Source organism: Eschrichtius robustus, chromosome 11 (assembly GCF_028021215.1).
Source record: "Eschrichtius robustus isolate mEscRob2 chromosome 11, mEscRob2.pri, whole genome shotgun sequence".
Classification (NCBI taxonomy): Eukaryota; Metazoa; Chordata; class Mammalia; order Artiodactyla; family Eschrichtiidae; genus Eschrichtius; species Eschrichtius robustus.
In genome coordinates this window covers 34465882-34483443 of record NC_090834.1, presented here as the reverse complement: position 1 = coordinate 34483443, position 17562 = coordinate 34465882, and positions in this window count along the sequence as shown.

Sequence of the window (17562 nt, the reverse complement as noted above, 5' to 3'; positions counted from 1 at the left end):
ACCTTAGAGTCTGCAACTGAAGACAATGCTATTCCTTGCTTGGCATTGGCCCTACAGCCTCTGAGACTGAACTGCAAATTGTGATGATTGCTTGATGTGCTTTTGCTTCAAAGTCAAATCAATTCCTCTTGGAAAAGATGAACAAGTTTTGTCAATGTGGATGCAAATATTAAAAGAAAAGAACTTTTCATATTCAATTTAGTTATTTGAAAAATTTTAAGTATGTTTGGAACAACTTGGGTATGTGATACTACCTTCTCAACTTTGAATTTTTAAAAATCTTAAAATTAAAAAAAATGTTAAGGGCTTACCAGGTGGCGCAGTGGTTGAGAGTCTGCCTGCCAATGCAGGGGACACGGGTTCGAGCCCTGGTCTGGGAAGATCCCACATGCCGCGGAGCAACTAGGCCCGTGAGCCACAACTACTGAGCCTGCGCATCTGGAGCCTGTGCTCCGCAACGGGAGAGGCCGCGACGGTGAGAGGCCCGTGCACCGCGATGAAGAGTGGCCCCCGCTCGCCGCAACTGGAAAAAGCCCTTGCACAGAAACGAAGACCCAACACATCCAAAAATAAATATAAATTAATTAATTAATTAAAGAAACATTAAAAAAAAATGTTAAAATCAACTCAAGTATTTTGATGTAAATTTACATCTGAATTGAGATGTGCTCTATGTGTAAAATACATATGGACATTGAAAATGTAGTACAAAAACAGTAAAATATTTTTATATTGACTCCATGTTGAAATGTTAATATTCTGGATATATTGAGTTACTTAAAATAAGTGACAATTTCACTGCTTTTCACTTTTTAAAAAGTGAAAAATTTTAAATTACATATATGGCTCACATTATATTTCCACTGGACAGCATGAGTCTAAGGCTCTTATCATGAACAGTGTAGGAGTGTCAAGAACTCACCTTTTCATATATACATGGGGATGTGAAGCTACTTCAAAGGACTAGAAGCAGAGTAGACAATTTTACACCTTTCCAGGTCTGTTGGATTGTCAGCTCAAAAGTGGGGTGCAGTACTGTGCTGGCACGTGTTTAACAATTGGTTCTCTGGGGTAAAAAAAAATCCCTGTTTTTTACTATTATCTACTTTCCATGGTATAAATATTCCCACCATGGCCCATTTCAAGCTACCAAGTGGACATCGCTGCGAGTTTGGAAGAAATACTGATAACTGGCTCTTGCCAGCAGGTAGCAGCCAGCTTCAGTACACCACTAGCTGGGACTATCTATTATTCTTCATTGTTTCTGCAGTATCTCGCATAGAGATCAACAAAGAGTAAGCCCATTTTAAGTATTTGTTGAATGAACAAATGCTTCTGCTAGCTACAAATCTCCTGTTGTTTCAGTTTTCCCCTGATCTTTTAACTTTTCTGAAATGTACATTCCTAAAGTTGAGGGTAGACGTATGACTACAATAAGCATTCTCTTATTGAATGTGTTGTGCTGTCCAGATCTCCCTTAGCTCTGAGTCATTCATTATCCCAGCTGTTGGGAGTATTATGTGCTGATGTTGTTCAGCTGAAACTCTCCGAAGGAATTCTACGGCTCTGAAAGAAGCTGCCTCCCCCATGGTTTCCCAGGCAGCTCTCTGCATCTAATGACTTGTTAATGTGGGAGTCCAGCTCTGGCCCCTTCAGTTAGAGACATTTTTGAAGAACCATCCAAGTTTGAAAGTTTCCTGTGAGACCTGCTGCGACCTCTGTTGCAACTATATTATGACTCAATCTATACCTCTGCTCAGCCCTGTTTCTTTCATTCCTTCGTGCAGGTGGTCTCTGAAAGCACTGCCCCATACCCCACCTGCACACCATCTCCAACTCAGGGTCTGTTTGTCAGAGAATGCAACCTACAACAGTCGTAACAAAAAACATCAAAGACAACTTTGCTCCTTTCACTCAGGGTCAGTGTGATTTTTAGTCAACCAGTTCTGCCATGTTGGTTACAATGAGGGCCAGATCTTACCACTTCCTCTGTCTTATAGAGATGAAATTTACAAGCAAGGTAAGTTAAGAAGTTCTATTTGAGAAGATTCCTAAGAATTTTCATTGTGGATGAATTTAAAAGCATGAGTTAGCAGTGGGGGGGGGGGACCTTCAAGATGGCACAGGAGTAAGACATGGAGATCACCTTCCTCCCCACAAATACATCAAAAATACATCTACATGTGGAGCAACTCCTACAGAACACCTACTGAATGCTGGCAGAAGACCTCAGACTTCCCAAAAGGCAAGAAACTCCCCACATACCTGGGTAGGGCAAAAGAAAAAGAAAAACAGAGACAAAAGAATAGGGACGGGACCTGCACCTCTGGGAGGGAGCTGTGAAGGAGGAAAAGTTTCCACACCCTAGGAAGCCTCTTCACTGGCAGAGATGGTGAGTGGGCGGGGTGAAGCTTTGGAGCCACGGAGGAGAGCTCAGCAACAGGGGTGCAGAGGGCAAAACGGAGAGATTCCCACACAGAGGTTAGGTGCCGACCAGCACTCACCAGTCTGAGAGGCTTGTCTGCTCACCTGCCAGGGTAGGTGGGGGCTGGGAGCTGAGGCTCGGGCTTCAGAGTTCAGATCCCAGGGAGAGGACTGGGGTTGGCTGCATGAACACAGCCTGAGGGGGCTAGTGTGCCACAGCTAGCTGGGAGGTAGTCCGGGGAAAAGTCTGGAACTGTCTAAGAGGCAAGAGACCATTGTTTTGGGGTGCACAAGGAGAGGGGATTCCCTCCCTGTGTGCCCACAGAAGGCAGAACACCACCTAAGCAAGCTCCAGAGACGGGCGTGAGCCGTGGCTGTCAGCTCGGAGCCCAGAGACAGGCATGAAATGCTAACGCTGCTGCTGCTGCCACCAAGAAGCCTGTGTGCAAGCACAGGTCGCTATCCACACCTCCCCTCCCAGGAGCCTGTGCAGCCCACCACTGCCAGGGTCCTGTGATCCAGGGACGACTTCGCTGGGAGAACACAAGGTGTGCCTCAGGCTGTTGCAATGTCACGCTGGCCTCTGCCACTGCAGGCTCACCCCGCATTCCAATTATGACTACCGTACCCCTCCCTCCCCTGGCCTGAGTGAGCAAGAGTGCCCTAACCAGACACTGCGTTAACTCCCTCCTTTCTGGGTGGGGAACAGATGCGTGAGGGCAACCTACATGCAGAGGTGGGGCCAAAACCAAAGCTGAACCACAGGACCTGTGTGAACAAAGAAAAGAAATGGAAATTTCTCCATGCAGCATCAGGAGCAGCAGATTAAATCCCCACAATCAACTTGATGAACCCTGCATCTGTGGAATACCTGAACAGAAAATGAATCATCCCAAAATTGAGGCGGTGGACTTTGGGAGCAAATGTAGACTTGGGGTTTGCTGTCTGCGACTGATTTGTTTCTGATTTTTCTGTTTATCTTAGTTTAGTTTTTAGCGCTTGTTATCATTGGTGGATTTGTTTATTGGTTTGGTTGCTCTCTTCTTTTTATTACTATTATTATTATTATTTAAGTAATTTTTTTCCTTTCTTTTTTCTCCTTTTCCTTCTGAGCCGTGTGGCTGACAGGGGCTTGGCGCTCCAGCCTGCTGTCAGGCCTGACCCTCCGAGGTGGGAGAACGAGTTCAGGATATTGGACCACCAGAGACCTCCCAGCCCCACATAATATCAATCGGCGAGAGCTCTACCAGAGATCTCTGTCTCAACACTAAGACCCAGCTCCACCTGACAGCCAGCAAGCTCCAGTGCTGGACGCCCCATGACAAACAACTAGCAAGACAGGAACACAACCCCACCCATTAGCACAGAGGCTGCCTAAAGTCACACTAACTTCACAGACACCCCAAAACACACCACTGGACGTGGCCCTGCCCACCAGAAAGACAAGATGCAGCCCCACCCACCAGAAAACAGGCACCAGTCCCCTCTACCAGGAAGCCTACACAAGCCACTGCACCAACCTCACCCACTGGGGGCAGACACCAAAAACAATGGGAACTACGAACCTGAAGCTTGTGAAAGTAGACCCCAAACACAGTCAGTTAAACGACATGAGAAGACAGAGAAATATGCAGCAGATGAAGGAGCAAGTTTAAAACCCACAGATCAAACACATGAAGAGGATTTAGGCAGTCTACCTGAAAAAGAATTCAGAGTAATGATAGTAAACATCATCCAAAATCTTGGAAACAGAATGGAGAAAATACAAGAAACATTTAACATGGACCTAGAAGAACGAAAGAGCAAACAAACAATGATGAACAACACAATATATGAAATTAAAAATTTTCTAGAAGGAATCAATAGCAGAATAACTGAGGCAGAAGAACAGATAAGTGACCTGGAAGATAAAATAGTGGCAATAACTACCACAGAGCAGAATAAAGAAAAAAGAATGAAAAGAATTGAGGACAGTCTCAGAGACGTCTGGGACAACATTAAACCCACCAACATTTGAATTATAGGGGTCCCAGAAGAAGAAGAGAAAAAGAAAGGGACTGAGAAAATATTTGAAGAGATTAGAGTTGAAAACTTCCCTAATATGGGAAAGGTAATAGTTAATCAAGTCCAGGAAGCACAGAGAGTCCCATACAGGATAAATCCAAGGAGAAACACGAAAAGACACTTATTATTCAAAGTATCAAAAATTAAATACAAAGAAAAAATATTAAAAGCAGCAAGGGAAAAGCAACAAATAACATACAAGGGAATCCCCATAAGATTAACTGTTGATCTTTCAGCAGAAACTGCAAGCCAGAAAGAAGTGGCAGTACATATTCAAAGTGATGAAAGGGGAAAAGCTACAACCAAGATTACTCTACCCAGCAAGGATCTCATTCAGATTTGATGGAGAAATTAAAACCTTTACAGATAAGCAAAAGTTAAGAAAATTCAGCACCACCAAACCAGCTTTACAACAAATCCTAAAGGAACTTCTCTAGGCAGGAAACACAAGAGAAGGAAAAGACCTACAAAAACAAACCCAAAACAATTAAGGAAGTGGTAATAGGAACATACATGTTGATAATTACCTTAAATGTAAATGGATTAAATTCTCCAACCAAAAGACACAGACTGGCTGAATGGATACAAAAACAAGATCCATATATATGCTGTCCACAAGAGACCCACTTCAGATCTAGGGACACATACACACTGAAAGTGAGGGGATGGAAAAAGATATTCCATGCAAATGGAGATCAAAAGAAAGCTGGAGTAGCAATTCTCATATCAGGCAAAATAGACTTTAATAAAGACTAAAAATAAAGAGACAAAGGAGGACACTACACAGTGATCAAGGGATCAATCCAAGAAGATATATCAATTGTAAATATTTATGCACCCAACATAGGAGCACCTCAATACATAAGGCAAAGGCTAACAGCCATAAAAGGGGAAATTGACAGGAACAAAATAATAGTAGGGGACTTTAACACCACACTTTTACCAATGGGTCAGATCATCCAAAATGAAAATAAATAAGGAAACACAGCTTTAAATGACACATTAGACAAGACGGACTTAATTGATATTTATAGGATTTTCCATCCAAAAACAACAGAATACACTTTCTTCTCAAGTGCTCATGGAACATTCTCCAGGATAGATCATATCTGGGTCACAAATCAAGCCTTGGTAAATTTAAGAAAATTGAAATCATATCAAGTATATTTTCTGACCACAACACTATGAGACTACATATAAATCACAGCAAAAAAACTGTAAAAAATACAAACACATAAAGCTAAACAATACGCTACTAAATAACCAAGAGACCACTGAAGAAATCAAAGAGGAAATCAAAAAATACTTAGAAACAAATGACACTGAAAACACAACCACCCAAAACCTATGGGATGTAGCAAAAGCAGTTCTAAGAGGGAAGTTTATAGCAATACAATCCTACCTCAGGAAACAAAAATATCTCAAATAAACATCATAACCATACAGCTAAAACAACTAGAGAAAGAAGAACAACAATTTAAAAAAAAACCCCAAAGTTAGCAGAAGGAAAGAAATCATAAAGGTTAGATCAGAAATAAATGAAAAAGAAATGAGGAAACGATAGCAAAGATCAATAAAACTAAAAGCTGGTACTTTGAGAAGATAAACAAAATTGATAAGCCATTAGCCAGACTCATCAAGAAAAAAATGGAGAAGACTCAAATCAACAGAATTAGAAATGAAAAAGGAGAAGTAACAACTGACACTGCAGAAATACAAAGGATCATGAGACATTACTACAAGTAACTATATGCCAGTACAATGGACAACCTGGAGGAAATGGACAAATTCTTACAAAAGCACAACGTTCCAAGACTGAACCAGTAAGAAATAGAAAATATAAACAGACCAATCACAAGCACTGAAATTGAAACTGTGATTAAAAATCTTCCAACAAACAAAAGCCCAGCACCAGATGGCTTCACAGGCAAATTCTATCAAACATTTAGAGAAGAGCTAACACCTACTCTTCTCAAACTTTCTAAAATATAAGAGAGGGAGGAACACTCCCAAACTCATTCTACAAGGCCACTATCACCCTGACACCAAAACCAGACAAAGATGTCACAAAAAAAGGAAACTACAGGCCAATATCACTGATGAATATAGATGCAAAAGTCCTCAACAAATTACTAGCAAACAGAATTCAGCAGCACATTAAAAGGATTATACACCATGATCAAGTGGGGTTTATTCCAGGAATGCAAGGATTCTTCAGTATATGCAAATCAATCAATGTGATACACCATACAAACAAACTGAAGGATAAAAACCATATGATCTTCTTAATAGATGCAGAAAAAGATTTTGACAGAATTCAACACCTATTTATGATAAAAACTCTCCAGAAAGTAGGCATACAGGGAACCTACCTCAACATAGTAAAGGCCATATATGACAAACCCACAGCCAGCATCATTCTCAATGGTGAAAAACTGAAAGCATTTCCTCTAAGATCAGGAACAAGACAAGGTTGCCCACTCTCACCACTATTATTCAAAATAGTTTTGGAAGTTTTAGCCACGGCAATCAGAGAAGCAAAAGAAATAAAAGGAATACATATCAGAAAAGAAGAAGTAAAACTGTCAATGTTTGCAGACGACATGATACTATATATAGAGAATCCTAAAGATGCTGCCAGAAAACTACTAGAGTTAATCAATTAATTTGGTAAAGTTGCAGGATACAAAATTAATGCACAGAAATCTCTTGCATTCCTATACACTAACGACAAAAAATCTGAATGAGAAATTAAGGAAACAGTCCCATTCACCATTGCACCAAAAAGAATAAAATATCTAGGAATAAACCTACCTAAGGAGACAAAAGACCTGTATGCAGAAAACTATAAGACACTGATGAAAGAAATTAAAGACAATACAAACAGATGGAGAGATATACCATGTTCTAGGATTGTAAGAATCAGCACTGTGAAAATGACTATACTACTGAAAGCAATCTACAGATTCAATGCAATTCCTGTCAAACTACCAATGGCATTTTTCACAGAAATAGAAGAAAAAATTTTACAATTTGTATGGAAACGCAAAAGACCCTGAATAGCCAAAGCAATCTTGAGAAAGAGAAATGGAGCTGGAGGAATCAGGCTCCCTGGCTTCAGGCTATACTACAAAGCTACAGTAACAAGACAGTATGGTACTGGCACAAAAACTGAAATATAGGTCAATGGAACAGGATAGAAAGCCCAGAGATAAACCCACGCACCTATGGTCTCCTTATCTTTGATAAAGGAGGCAATAATATACAATGGAGAAAAGACATCCTCTTCAATAAGTGGTGCTGGGAAAACTGGACAGCTACATGTAAAAGAATGAAATTAGAACACTCCGTAACACCATACACAAAAATAAACTCAAAATGGATTAAAGACCTAAATGTAAGGCCAGACACTATAAAACTCTTAGAGCAAAACATAGGCAGAACACTGTATGACATAAATCACAGCAAGATCATTTTTGACCCACCTCCTAGAGAAATGGGACCTAATGAAACTTAAAAGCTTTTGCACACCAAAGGAAACCATAAACAAGACGAAAAGACAACCCTCAGAATGGGAGAAAATATTTGTAAACGAAGCAACTGGCAAAGGATTAATCTCCAAAATATACAAGCAGCTCATGCAGCTCAATATTAAAAAAACAAACAACCCAATCCAAAAATGGGCAGAAGACCTAAATAGACATTTCTCCAAAGAAGATACACAGATTGCTAACAAACACATGAAGGATGCTCAACATCACTAATCATTAGAGAAATGCAAATCAAAACCACAATAAGGTATTGCCTCACACTGGTGAGAATGGCCATAATCAAAAAATCTACAAACAATAAATGTTGGAGAGGGTGTGGAGAAAAGGGAACCCTCTTGCACTGTTGGTGGGAATGTAAATTGATATAGCCACTATGGAGAACAGTATGGAGGTTCCTTAAGAAACTAAAAATAGAACTACCATATGACCCAGCAATCCCACTACTGGGCATACACCCTGAGAAAACCATAATTCAAAAAGAGTCATGTGCCACAATGTTCATTGCAGCTCTATTTACAATAGCCAGGACATGGAAGCAACCTAAGTGTCTATTGACAGATGAATGGATAAAGAAGACGTGGCACATATATACAATGGAATATTACTCAGCCATTAAAAGAAACAAAACTGAGTTATTTGTAGTGAGGTGGATGGACCTAGAATCTGTCATACAGAGTGAAGTAAGTCAGAAAGAGAAAAGCAAATACCGTATGTTTACACATATATATGGAATCTTAAAAAAAAATGGTTCTGATGAACCTAGGGACAGGATAGGAATAAGGAGGCAGATGTAGAGAATGAAGTTGAGGACACGGGGTTGGGGGAAGGGTAAGCTGGGACGAAGTGAGAGAGTGGCATTGACATATATACATCATCAAATGTAAAATAGATAGCTAGTGGGAAGCAGCCGCATAGCACAGGGAGATCAGCTCGGTGCTTTGTGACCACCTAGAGGGGTGGGATAAGGAGGGTGGGAGGGAGACGCCAGAGGGAGGAGATATGGGGATATATGTATACGTATAGCTGATTCACTTTGTTATACTGCAGCAACTAACACACCATTGTAAAGCAGTTATACTCCAATAAAGATGTTAAAAAGAAAAATAAATAAATAAATATAAGCATGAGATTGCTGTCTGAATAGTTAGAATCCTCATAACTAATATGTCTTAAAATTTTTGATTTACTACTTGGAATGTTGTGATTTTTACTATGTCATTGTAGGAAATACCGACTTACTGCGATGATTGACCTCAGCCCCATTCAGCATTTTTGCACCTATCAGAACAACAGGAATAATTGCCCAACGTTGAAGCACTCCTAATCATATAAGAGGGGGGCTATTTTCAAAACTCCTTTATTGATAAAACCTGACACCTCAAGTATTCTCAGTTTCTGAGCCAACATATTGTACTTTAATTTAATGCTTTTCATTTTATGAGAAAATTTCTCAATCTACCCAAAAAGCAAATTTATCTACTTTTTCCTTTCCAAATTCATGTTTTTTCAAGTATAAAAATAGAATAACATAAAGTCAGGTAGTTCTATCCAATTATTGAATAAAATTCTATAGACCATTTTAGAGAAGTCCATTGCATGAGTCAGAATTTTTTTTCTTTAACAATGCCTTTTGCCATATATTAGATTAAATTGTGTTTTCCTAATTTGATCTGCAGACTAAAACAAAAGCAAGTTATATGAAATGAAATAATAAGAATTTGCTTTATCTTGTAATTTCTGATCTTAATTAATCATAAATGAATATTACCTTCTAAACACTTAAAAATCATTTTGTCAACATATTTGCCAAACATCCAGAGGAGTAGTCTCTTATTTAAGGTTTTTTTCCTATAGTACCTGATATGCAAATACAGTCTAGTAAAATATGTCAAAATGTTCTTCATAAACTCACTTTATCATCACAATAGCTCCACATCTAACATTTATTCTCATTGTCATAATATACTTCTAGAGAAATCAAAATTTTTATTGGTAGTTGTAAATGACTTTTCAAGTATGTCTAAGGGATAATCTGTTATTGAATAATCACTGATGATTCCTATTTGGTTATGGGCACCTTAAACTACTGAATCTGAGGCTAGGTGTCTTTCAACATTTCTGGAAAAGTCTCAGCCACTACCTCTCTATTGGATTTTCCTGTCTCTTTATTATCTCTTTCTGGACCTTGAATTAGACAAACACAAGACCTGTCCTCCATGTTTAACAACATTTTCATTTTTCCACTTCTTCATCTCTCTATGCTACAATCTAGTAGTTTCTACAGGCTGCTTATCCAGTTCACTAATTATTTCTTCATTAGCAGTTTGAGTATTTCATCAAGGTTTTAATTTCAATGATTATTTTTCAGCTTCTAGAAGTTCTATTTTGTTCTTTTACAAATCTTCCTGTTTGTTTTTTTATAATCTCTTGCTCCTTACCCATGTTTTCAATTCCCTCTTTTATTTCTTTAAACATCTTAGATGTACTTCTTTTATATTTGGTGATTCTAATATGTCTTGTGACTTTTACGTGTAAGCTCATATTTGTTGGGGCTCCATCAATGGTTTTGTGAGACCTAGTGTGAGGATGCATTCCTCCAGAGAGAAACTGAGTTTGCTCCTGCTTTGCAATTTATTGTTTTTAAAATAGATATGTAATGTTTCATGGTCTTGACATATAATTTATTCATCACTTCTCTACTGGCAGAGATCATGGGGTGGGGCACAAAAGTACTGTGTATTTCTTCTTCTTAGTATGGATTACATTTTGAGGTTTTTTTTTTCCTCAGTTGAAGTGTTAGATAACTGTGAAACACTGATACAACCTAACACATTCCTGTGACTAATGATGTAAGATACTATCTTAGCCTGAGAAGCGTCATTCCCCAAACAACTGTACTAATTACCCATTCTGAAAATGTAAAGAACTGTCATATCTGTATATCAGACAGCATCAACCTCTCATAAGAGCTAAACTTACTGACTCTATGTGTCAGAAACTTTTTGAAGTACCCGTAAGTATCAAATCATTTAATCTTCACAACACTCTTAAAAAGTGTGTACTATTATCCCAATTTTACAGCTGAGTTGTAATGGGTAATTTGCTCTAGACACTACTGTGTTAGGCTTTCCGGAAGCAGAAGCTAGCACAGGGATTCAGGAACATAGTCTCCTGAGAGTGTACTTACCACTCTTCAAGAAAGCCTGCAGCAAATGCGGGCAGGGGGAATGAGCTGAGTCTAAGCCTGACCCACAGGCGAAGGGCAGGGGATGGTAATGGTAGCAGCTGTGGTAGTGGTCTCAGAGTCACGTCAACCAAGGGTAATTGTCTAAACTGGGACGCAGGTGTAAGCTGTTAGCAGCTCTGAACCATCTGGGGTTTAGGTGCAGAGGGACATAAGGGGGATCTGGGTTGAGTACCAGCAGTGTCTGCTGCAGTCACATAGCTGGGAAGGGGAAAGTGGGGTTCAAAGCCAGATCATCTGGCTCCAGTTTTGCACTATTGCCGCTACAGGGCCTCCTGAAAACTCTGCTTCTGCTGCCTTCAAACACCTCAGCACTGTCTACCAAGAAGCCCCTGACTTGCCAAGCCAAGCACTGCCTCCAATTTCCTAGACAGATAAGAGCTTTTTGACTGGAGAAAGTTTTGTGCCCATTTAATTCAGAGGTTTCAAGACCAATTCAACAAGAACTGTCTTGTTTCCATTGCTCCCAATTCAGAAAGGCCTATTAAATGCACATTTTGCACTTGCCCAGGGCCAGGACTAGGGTACACAAACCTGAGAGGAGTGCCTCCTGAAATTTTGTGTCCTACGTGCCTCTCTTGGCTTGCCCCAGTGCCATTGAGAGAGGAGCTATGATCCTACACCCTCTCTTCAGACAACAAAGAGTCTACTTGACCCTAAGTATCCTGGTACTTCCCTATGTTCCCTTCCTATACTTTATCCGCGGGGAAAATGGTAGAATGAGGGAGGTAGGCATCCTGATCACTTCAGTTTTTAAAGCTTCTGGGACTTAGGAACGTACTCAAACTTACATATGTATGGAGTCAGCCATGAAAGGCTGGAAAGAGCTGAGAATGAGGAAACAAGGCAACACCAGAGTCCTCCTATATTATCTCTCTTTGGATATTATCTCTCTCCTGCAACCTCTTCCGGTCTTCTTAGCCTGGTTCCTTTGCACTAAACAAGCTCCCCCAGGTCTGAGAGTGCTATTTCCTAGCTACCATAGGGAACTGTCCGTCCCAACATTTTCACCCTCGGAGGGATCGCGCATTCAGCTGGTTTGGCTCCTGTAATAATTGGTCAGGTCCTAGGGCAGACACCTAGTGGTTTTCAGCCTTTGATCATGAATTGGCCTGCTTTATCTCTCCATGCACCAAACCCCAAATGCTATGGGAGCTGCGAAGTGCTTTTCCCTGTGACCTACTCCAGAGCTTGGCTGATGTGAGTCTGGGCCCACTACCACAGCTGCTATGGCTCTAAAACTCTGCTAGTAAGTAATATTTACTTCATGGGATCAAATGTAATAAGTATATATTATCATGTGTTTCTCTTCATTCAGCTACACAGTAATAGTAATTAAAATAAATTGTTGACTTTTAATTAGTTCTTATCTTCTCTACCAAATTTAAATATTTTGTTGTAGTTATAGCCTATGTTCTCTTGGTATCTCAATTATCTTATTTCCATTTTTTCCCCCTCATTGCTCTTCTTTTCCAGCCTCAACTCAAAAATCCTAAACAAAATACTAGGAAATTAAATCCAGGAATATATAATAAGGATATAACACCATGGTCAAGTGGAGTTCATCTCAGCAGGGTAAGGCTTATGTAATACTTATAAATTAATGTATTTCTCCATATGAATGGAATAAAGGACAAAAATATATGGTCATATCTATAGATACAGCTTCCATTTATGATTTTAAAAGACTCCTAGTAAACTAAGAATAGAAAAATACTTATCTATGAGAAATCTATGGTTAACATCACTTTTTCCCTAAGATCAGGAATAAGGCAAGGAGGTTGACTCTAATCAAGCCTATTCTCCATTGTACTAGAGGTCTCAACTTGTACAATAAAGCAAGAAAAAAAAAAAAAAAGGAATGAAAATAGGAAAGGAAGAAATATGATTGTTTCTATAGATGACATTATAATTTACTGAAGAAAATATAGAAGAATCTAAGAAATGACTACAGTATGTGAATTAAGCAAGGTAGATCCTGATACTAAAATCAATTTTATTTCTCCATACTGACAACAAATAACTGAACATGGAATTTTAAAATATTATTAACAATTAAAAATCTAAATTTAAAAAATAGTATTTAAAATAACATCAAAAATATGAAACACTTAGGAATAAACAACAAAAGATGAGAAGGACCTTTGTGCTGAAAACAAAACAAAACAGAAAATTAAAGAAGACCAGATGGAGGGATATACCATGCTCATGGATTAGAAGACTCAATAACATTAAAATGTCACTAATTCTCAAACTGATCTATAGATTAAATATAATGCTAATCAAATTCCCAGGAACTTTAAAAAAGATATTCACAAAATAATTCTAAAAATTATACGAAAATTTAAAGGACTTAGAATAGCCAAGACAATTTTGAAGAACAAAGTTAGAGGACTTATTCTATCTGATATCAATGTTTACTATAAAGATACAGTAATCAATACAGTATGTTATTAGCATAAGGACAGATGGATTAATAGCCCAGAATAGAGAGTCCAGAAAGAAACCTCCACATGTAAGTTCAATTGATTTTTGATAAAGACATTAAAGCAATTCAATGAGGAAAGGTGTCTTTTCAATAAATTGTGTTGGGACAATATTTAGAGGAAAAGAATGAAACTTGCCCTCAGCTCACACCACATGCAAAAACTAACTCGAGATAAATCATACTCCCAAGTGTAAAAGCTAGTATCACAAAGCTTCTAAAAGAAAACACAGAAGAAAATCTTTATGATCTTGGGGTAGGTAAAGATTTCTTAAATGGGATATAAAATGCACTATACATAAAAGAAAAAATGTTAAATTAGATTTCATCAGACTTAAAACAGTCTACTCATTAAAAGAAACTGGTAAAAAAATGGCAAAAAGCAAGCCACCAGGTTGGAGAAAATATGCACAATGCACATATCAAAGGACTCATATTCAGAATATATAAAATACTCCTTTAAATCAATAATAAAGTCAATTGATTCAATTTAAAAATATACAGCAGATTTGAACAGGCATTTCACAGATGATGATGTCTAAACCATCAAAAACATATGAAAATATATTCAAAATCATTAATCACCAGGGAAATGAAAATTAAAAGTAGAGTGAGATACCGCTACATACACAAAGAAGAGGTCAAATTTAAAAGGTTGGCAATAGTAAGTCTTAGAAAGGATGTTCAGCAACTAGAATTTTTTAAAATTAATTAATTAATTAATTTATTTGTGGCTGTGTTGGGTCTTCGTTTCTGTGCGAGGGCTTTCTCTAGTTGTGGCGAGCGGGGACCCCTCTTCATCGCGGTGCACTGGCCTCTCACTCTCGCGGCCTCTCTTGTTGCGGAGCACAGGCTCCAGACGCGCAGGCTCAGTAATTGTGGCTCACGGGCCCAGTTGCTCCGCGGCATGTGGGATCTTCCCAGACCAGGGCTCGAACCCGTGTCCCCTGCATTGGCAGGCAGATTCTCAACCACTGCGCCACCAGTGATGCCCCCTAGAATTCTTATATATTGCTGGTGGGAGTGTAAAATGGTGCAAACACTTTGTAGAAGTTTTTGGCAGTTTCTAATAAAAATAAATATACGCCTACTCAATGGCAATTGCACGTCCAGATATTTATGCAACAGAAATGAATCCACAGGTTCACAAAAAGACTTGAACTGAAATCTTCATAACTTCACTCTTCATAAGGAATCAAACCAGGAAATAACCCAAATGTTTATCAGCAGGACAATGGATAAACAAACTATAGTATATTCGGCCAGTGGAATACTACTTGGCAATAAAAAGAACAAATTACTGGTACACGCTACAATGTGGATGAAACTAAAAATAGGTAAGTAAGCCACCATTTAAAAAGGGGCAAAATTCATCACACTGAGAACAGGCCTGTCTATATTAAATGATATTTCATTGTAAATTTCTTCATCAGGACTTGTTCAAGGCTGATCTAATTGTATTTTATTTGCAAGATACGAAGTTGTCAACAACCTAAGAAATTCCCAGAATTTACAATGACTCTCATATCTACTTTGGAATTAGAATGGCATGTTCCCTTTGTTAGATTTCACTTTTACTTTCAGTTCTAGGTTCCTGGTTAGAAGCTTTATGTATTTCTTTAATTAAAAATGTAAAAACTTACAATAGCAGTAGGCTGGAACTGAAGTTGTTACAACCATAGTATTATGTGGAATTCCTTCCAGAGAAAGAATGTTTTTTATCATGATTACCCTCAAGGAAAAAATACTTTAAAGTTGATTATTTAACAATAGGATATTGAGAACACACCACTGTTAAGAATTATAAAGTTCCAAACCAGGAATGGGATGGAAAACTCTTTCACACACTTCTCATACCTTGCTTGCACATTGCAAATAGAAGAAAACTGGCAGACAAGAGATAGTAATAGCCATATGTCTGTCTACCTTGTCACTTTCCTCAAATATTTCCTTGCTTATTTCTGTCTCTGAAGAGTATTTGGAGAGAAAATATATTTAGGAAAGTTGGACGTTGGGAGGAAAAGGGGAGTTTTTACATAAAATATTTGGGATAGTCAAAGGGTTACAGGGAAAAAGTAAGGTATTAAAAATTTGGGTGCAGGTTTAGGCTAGAGAAGCCCCAAGCAGCTAGACTGACTGCATTTTTGTCAGTCGGTCAACAAAGATTTATTGAGCACCTTCTGTTTGCAGGTTCCCCACTAGTGCTAGAATAATGCGGTTAATGAAATACATACAGTCCTTGATCATATGCAGCTCAGAATTACTACAGGAAAACAATTACTTTTAAAAAATCAGGGACTTCCCTGGTGGCGCAGTGGTTAAGAATCCGCCTGCCGATGCAGGGGACACGGGTTCAATCCCTCGTCCGTGAAGATCCCACACGCTGTGGAGCAACTAAGCCCGTGCCCCACAACTACTGAAGCCTGCGCGCCTAGAGCACGTGCTCCGCAACAAGAGAAGCCACCACAATGAGAAGCCAGTGCACCGCAACGAAGAGTAGCCCTCACTCACCGCAACTAGAGAAAGCCTGGGAGCAGCAATGAAAACCCAACGCAGCCAAAAAAAAAAAAAAAATCAATAATTAAAGTTGTGCAAAATTTTGCAGAGGAGACATATTGATCCACTTTAGGCCCTGACAGGTCTGATCCCAACTTTTATTACTAGTTTGAAGAATGTGGGAATCCTAGTTAGTTCAGGGTTTCTTAGGCCATGGTCTTTAAATTGGGATAAGTGATCCCTTGGGCAAACTTACCAAGTATTTACAAAAATTTAGCATTGGGTAAGCGGGAACTCAAATAGTTTTAAGGGAATTAACAACCTGATCCTCAATTTCTACAATGTAGTTTTTCCTAAAACTGATCTGAGTGAAAAGAAGAGCTGTCACGGCTGCCAGGCTTGTTCTGTCTTCTCACCAACCTTTTCACAATGGTTCTTTCTTCTTAAAAAAGACAGGCTCACCTCTCACCCATCTTGGGTTTTCAAATGGTATAGTATTGGCCATGGATATAAAATATTCCTGGACAATTAGAAATAACTGGTGTTAATGTTGAGAAAATGAATGACTCTAATATCTGGGTATAGAGTTATCAGATAAAATATAGGTCACCCAGTTAAATTTGAATTCTAGCTAATCAATGATTAATGTATTCAATGAATAATATATTACATGGAACATACTTACACTAAAAAATTATTTGTTGTTTATCTCAAATTTAAATTTAACTAGGTATCCTGTATTTTAATTGCTAACTCTGGCTACCCTATCTGGGTAAAATTCCTGTGGTTTCCAAGTCACTCAACAAAATTGAGTTGTCTACTGATAACTAATTACATTTTAGGATTAAAGATCACTAAAGAATTTTTGGGCTATAAAACAGATGTTAAAAAATTGTGAAAAAATCGATATAATAACATTTCTTCTGGGCCTATCTACTTATTTATGTGAAAAAGATTTTTCAACACTTACAATCTTTAGAAACTAAAAAAAAGGAAGAGAATCTATGCTGAACCCTATAATATTCTAGTAATAGGTAATATTCATGAACACACACTTGAACAAATTGTTCAAATATAAGCTGCCCCACTGAGATTGCATTTGTAAAAGAATTTTACTTTCTATCTTGAGTAATCATTAACATTTATATTTAGATTGTTTTGATCAACTGACTTTCAATATACGTACTGAAAGTAATATATGATAATGCAATCAAGGAGAAATTTTTCTTTAAGTTACAGCCTTATGATCACAGGAAAAAAGTTAAATTTCAATTTATACATATGTTTGTTTCAGAAAT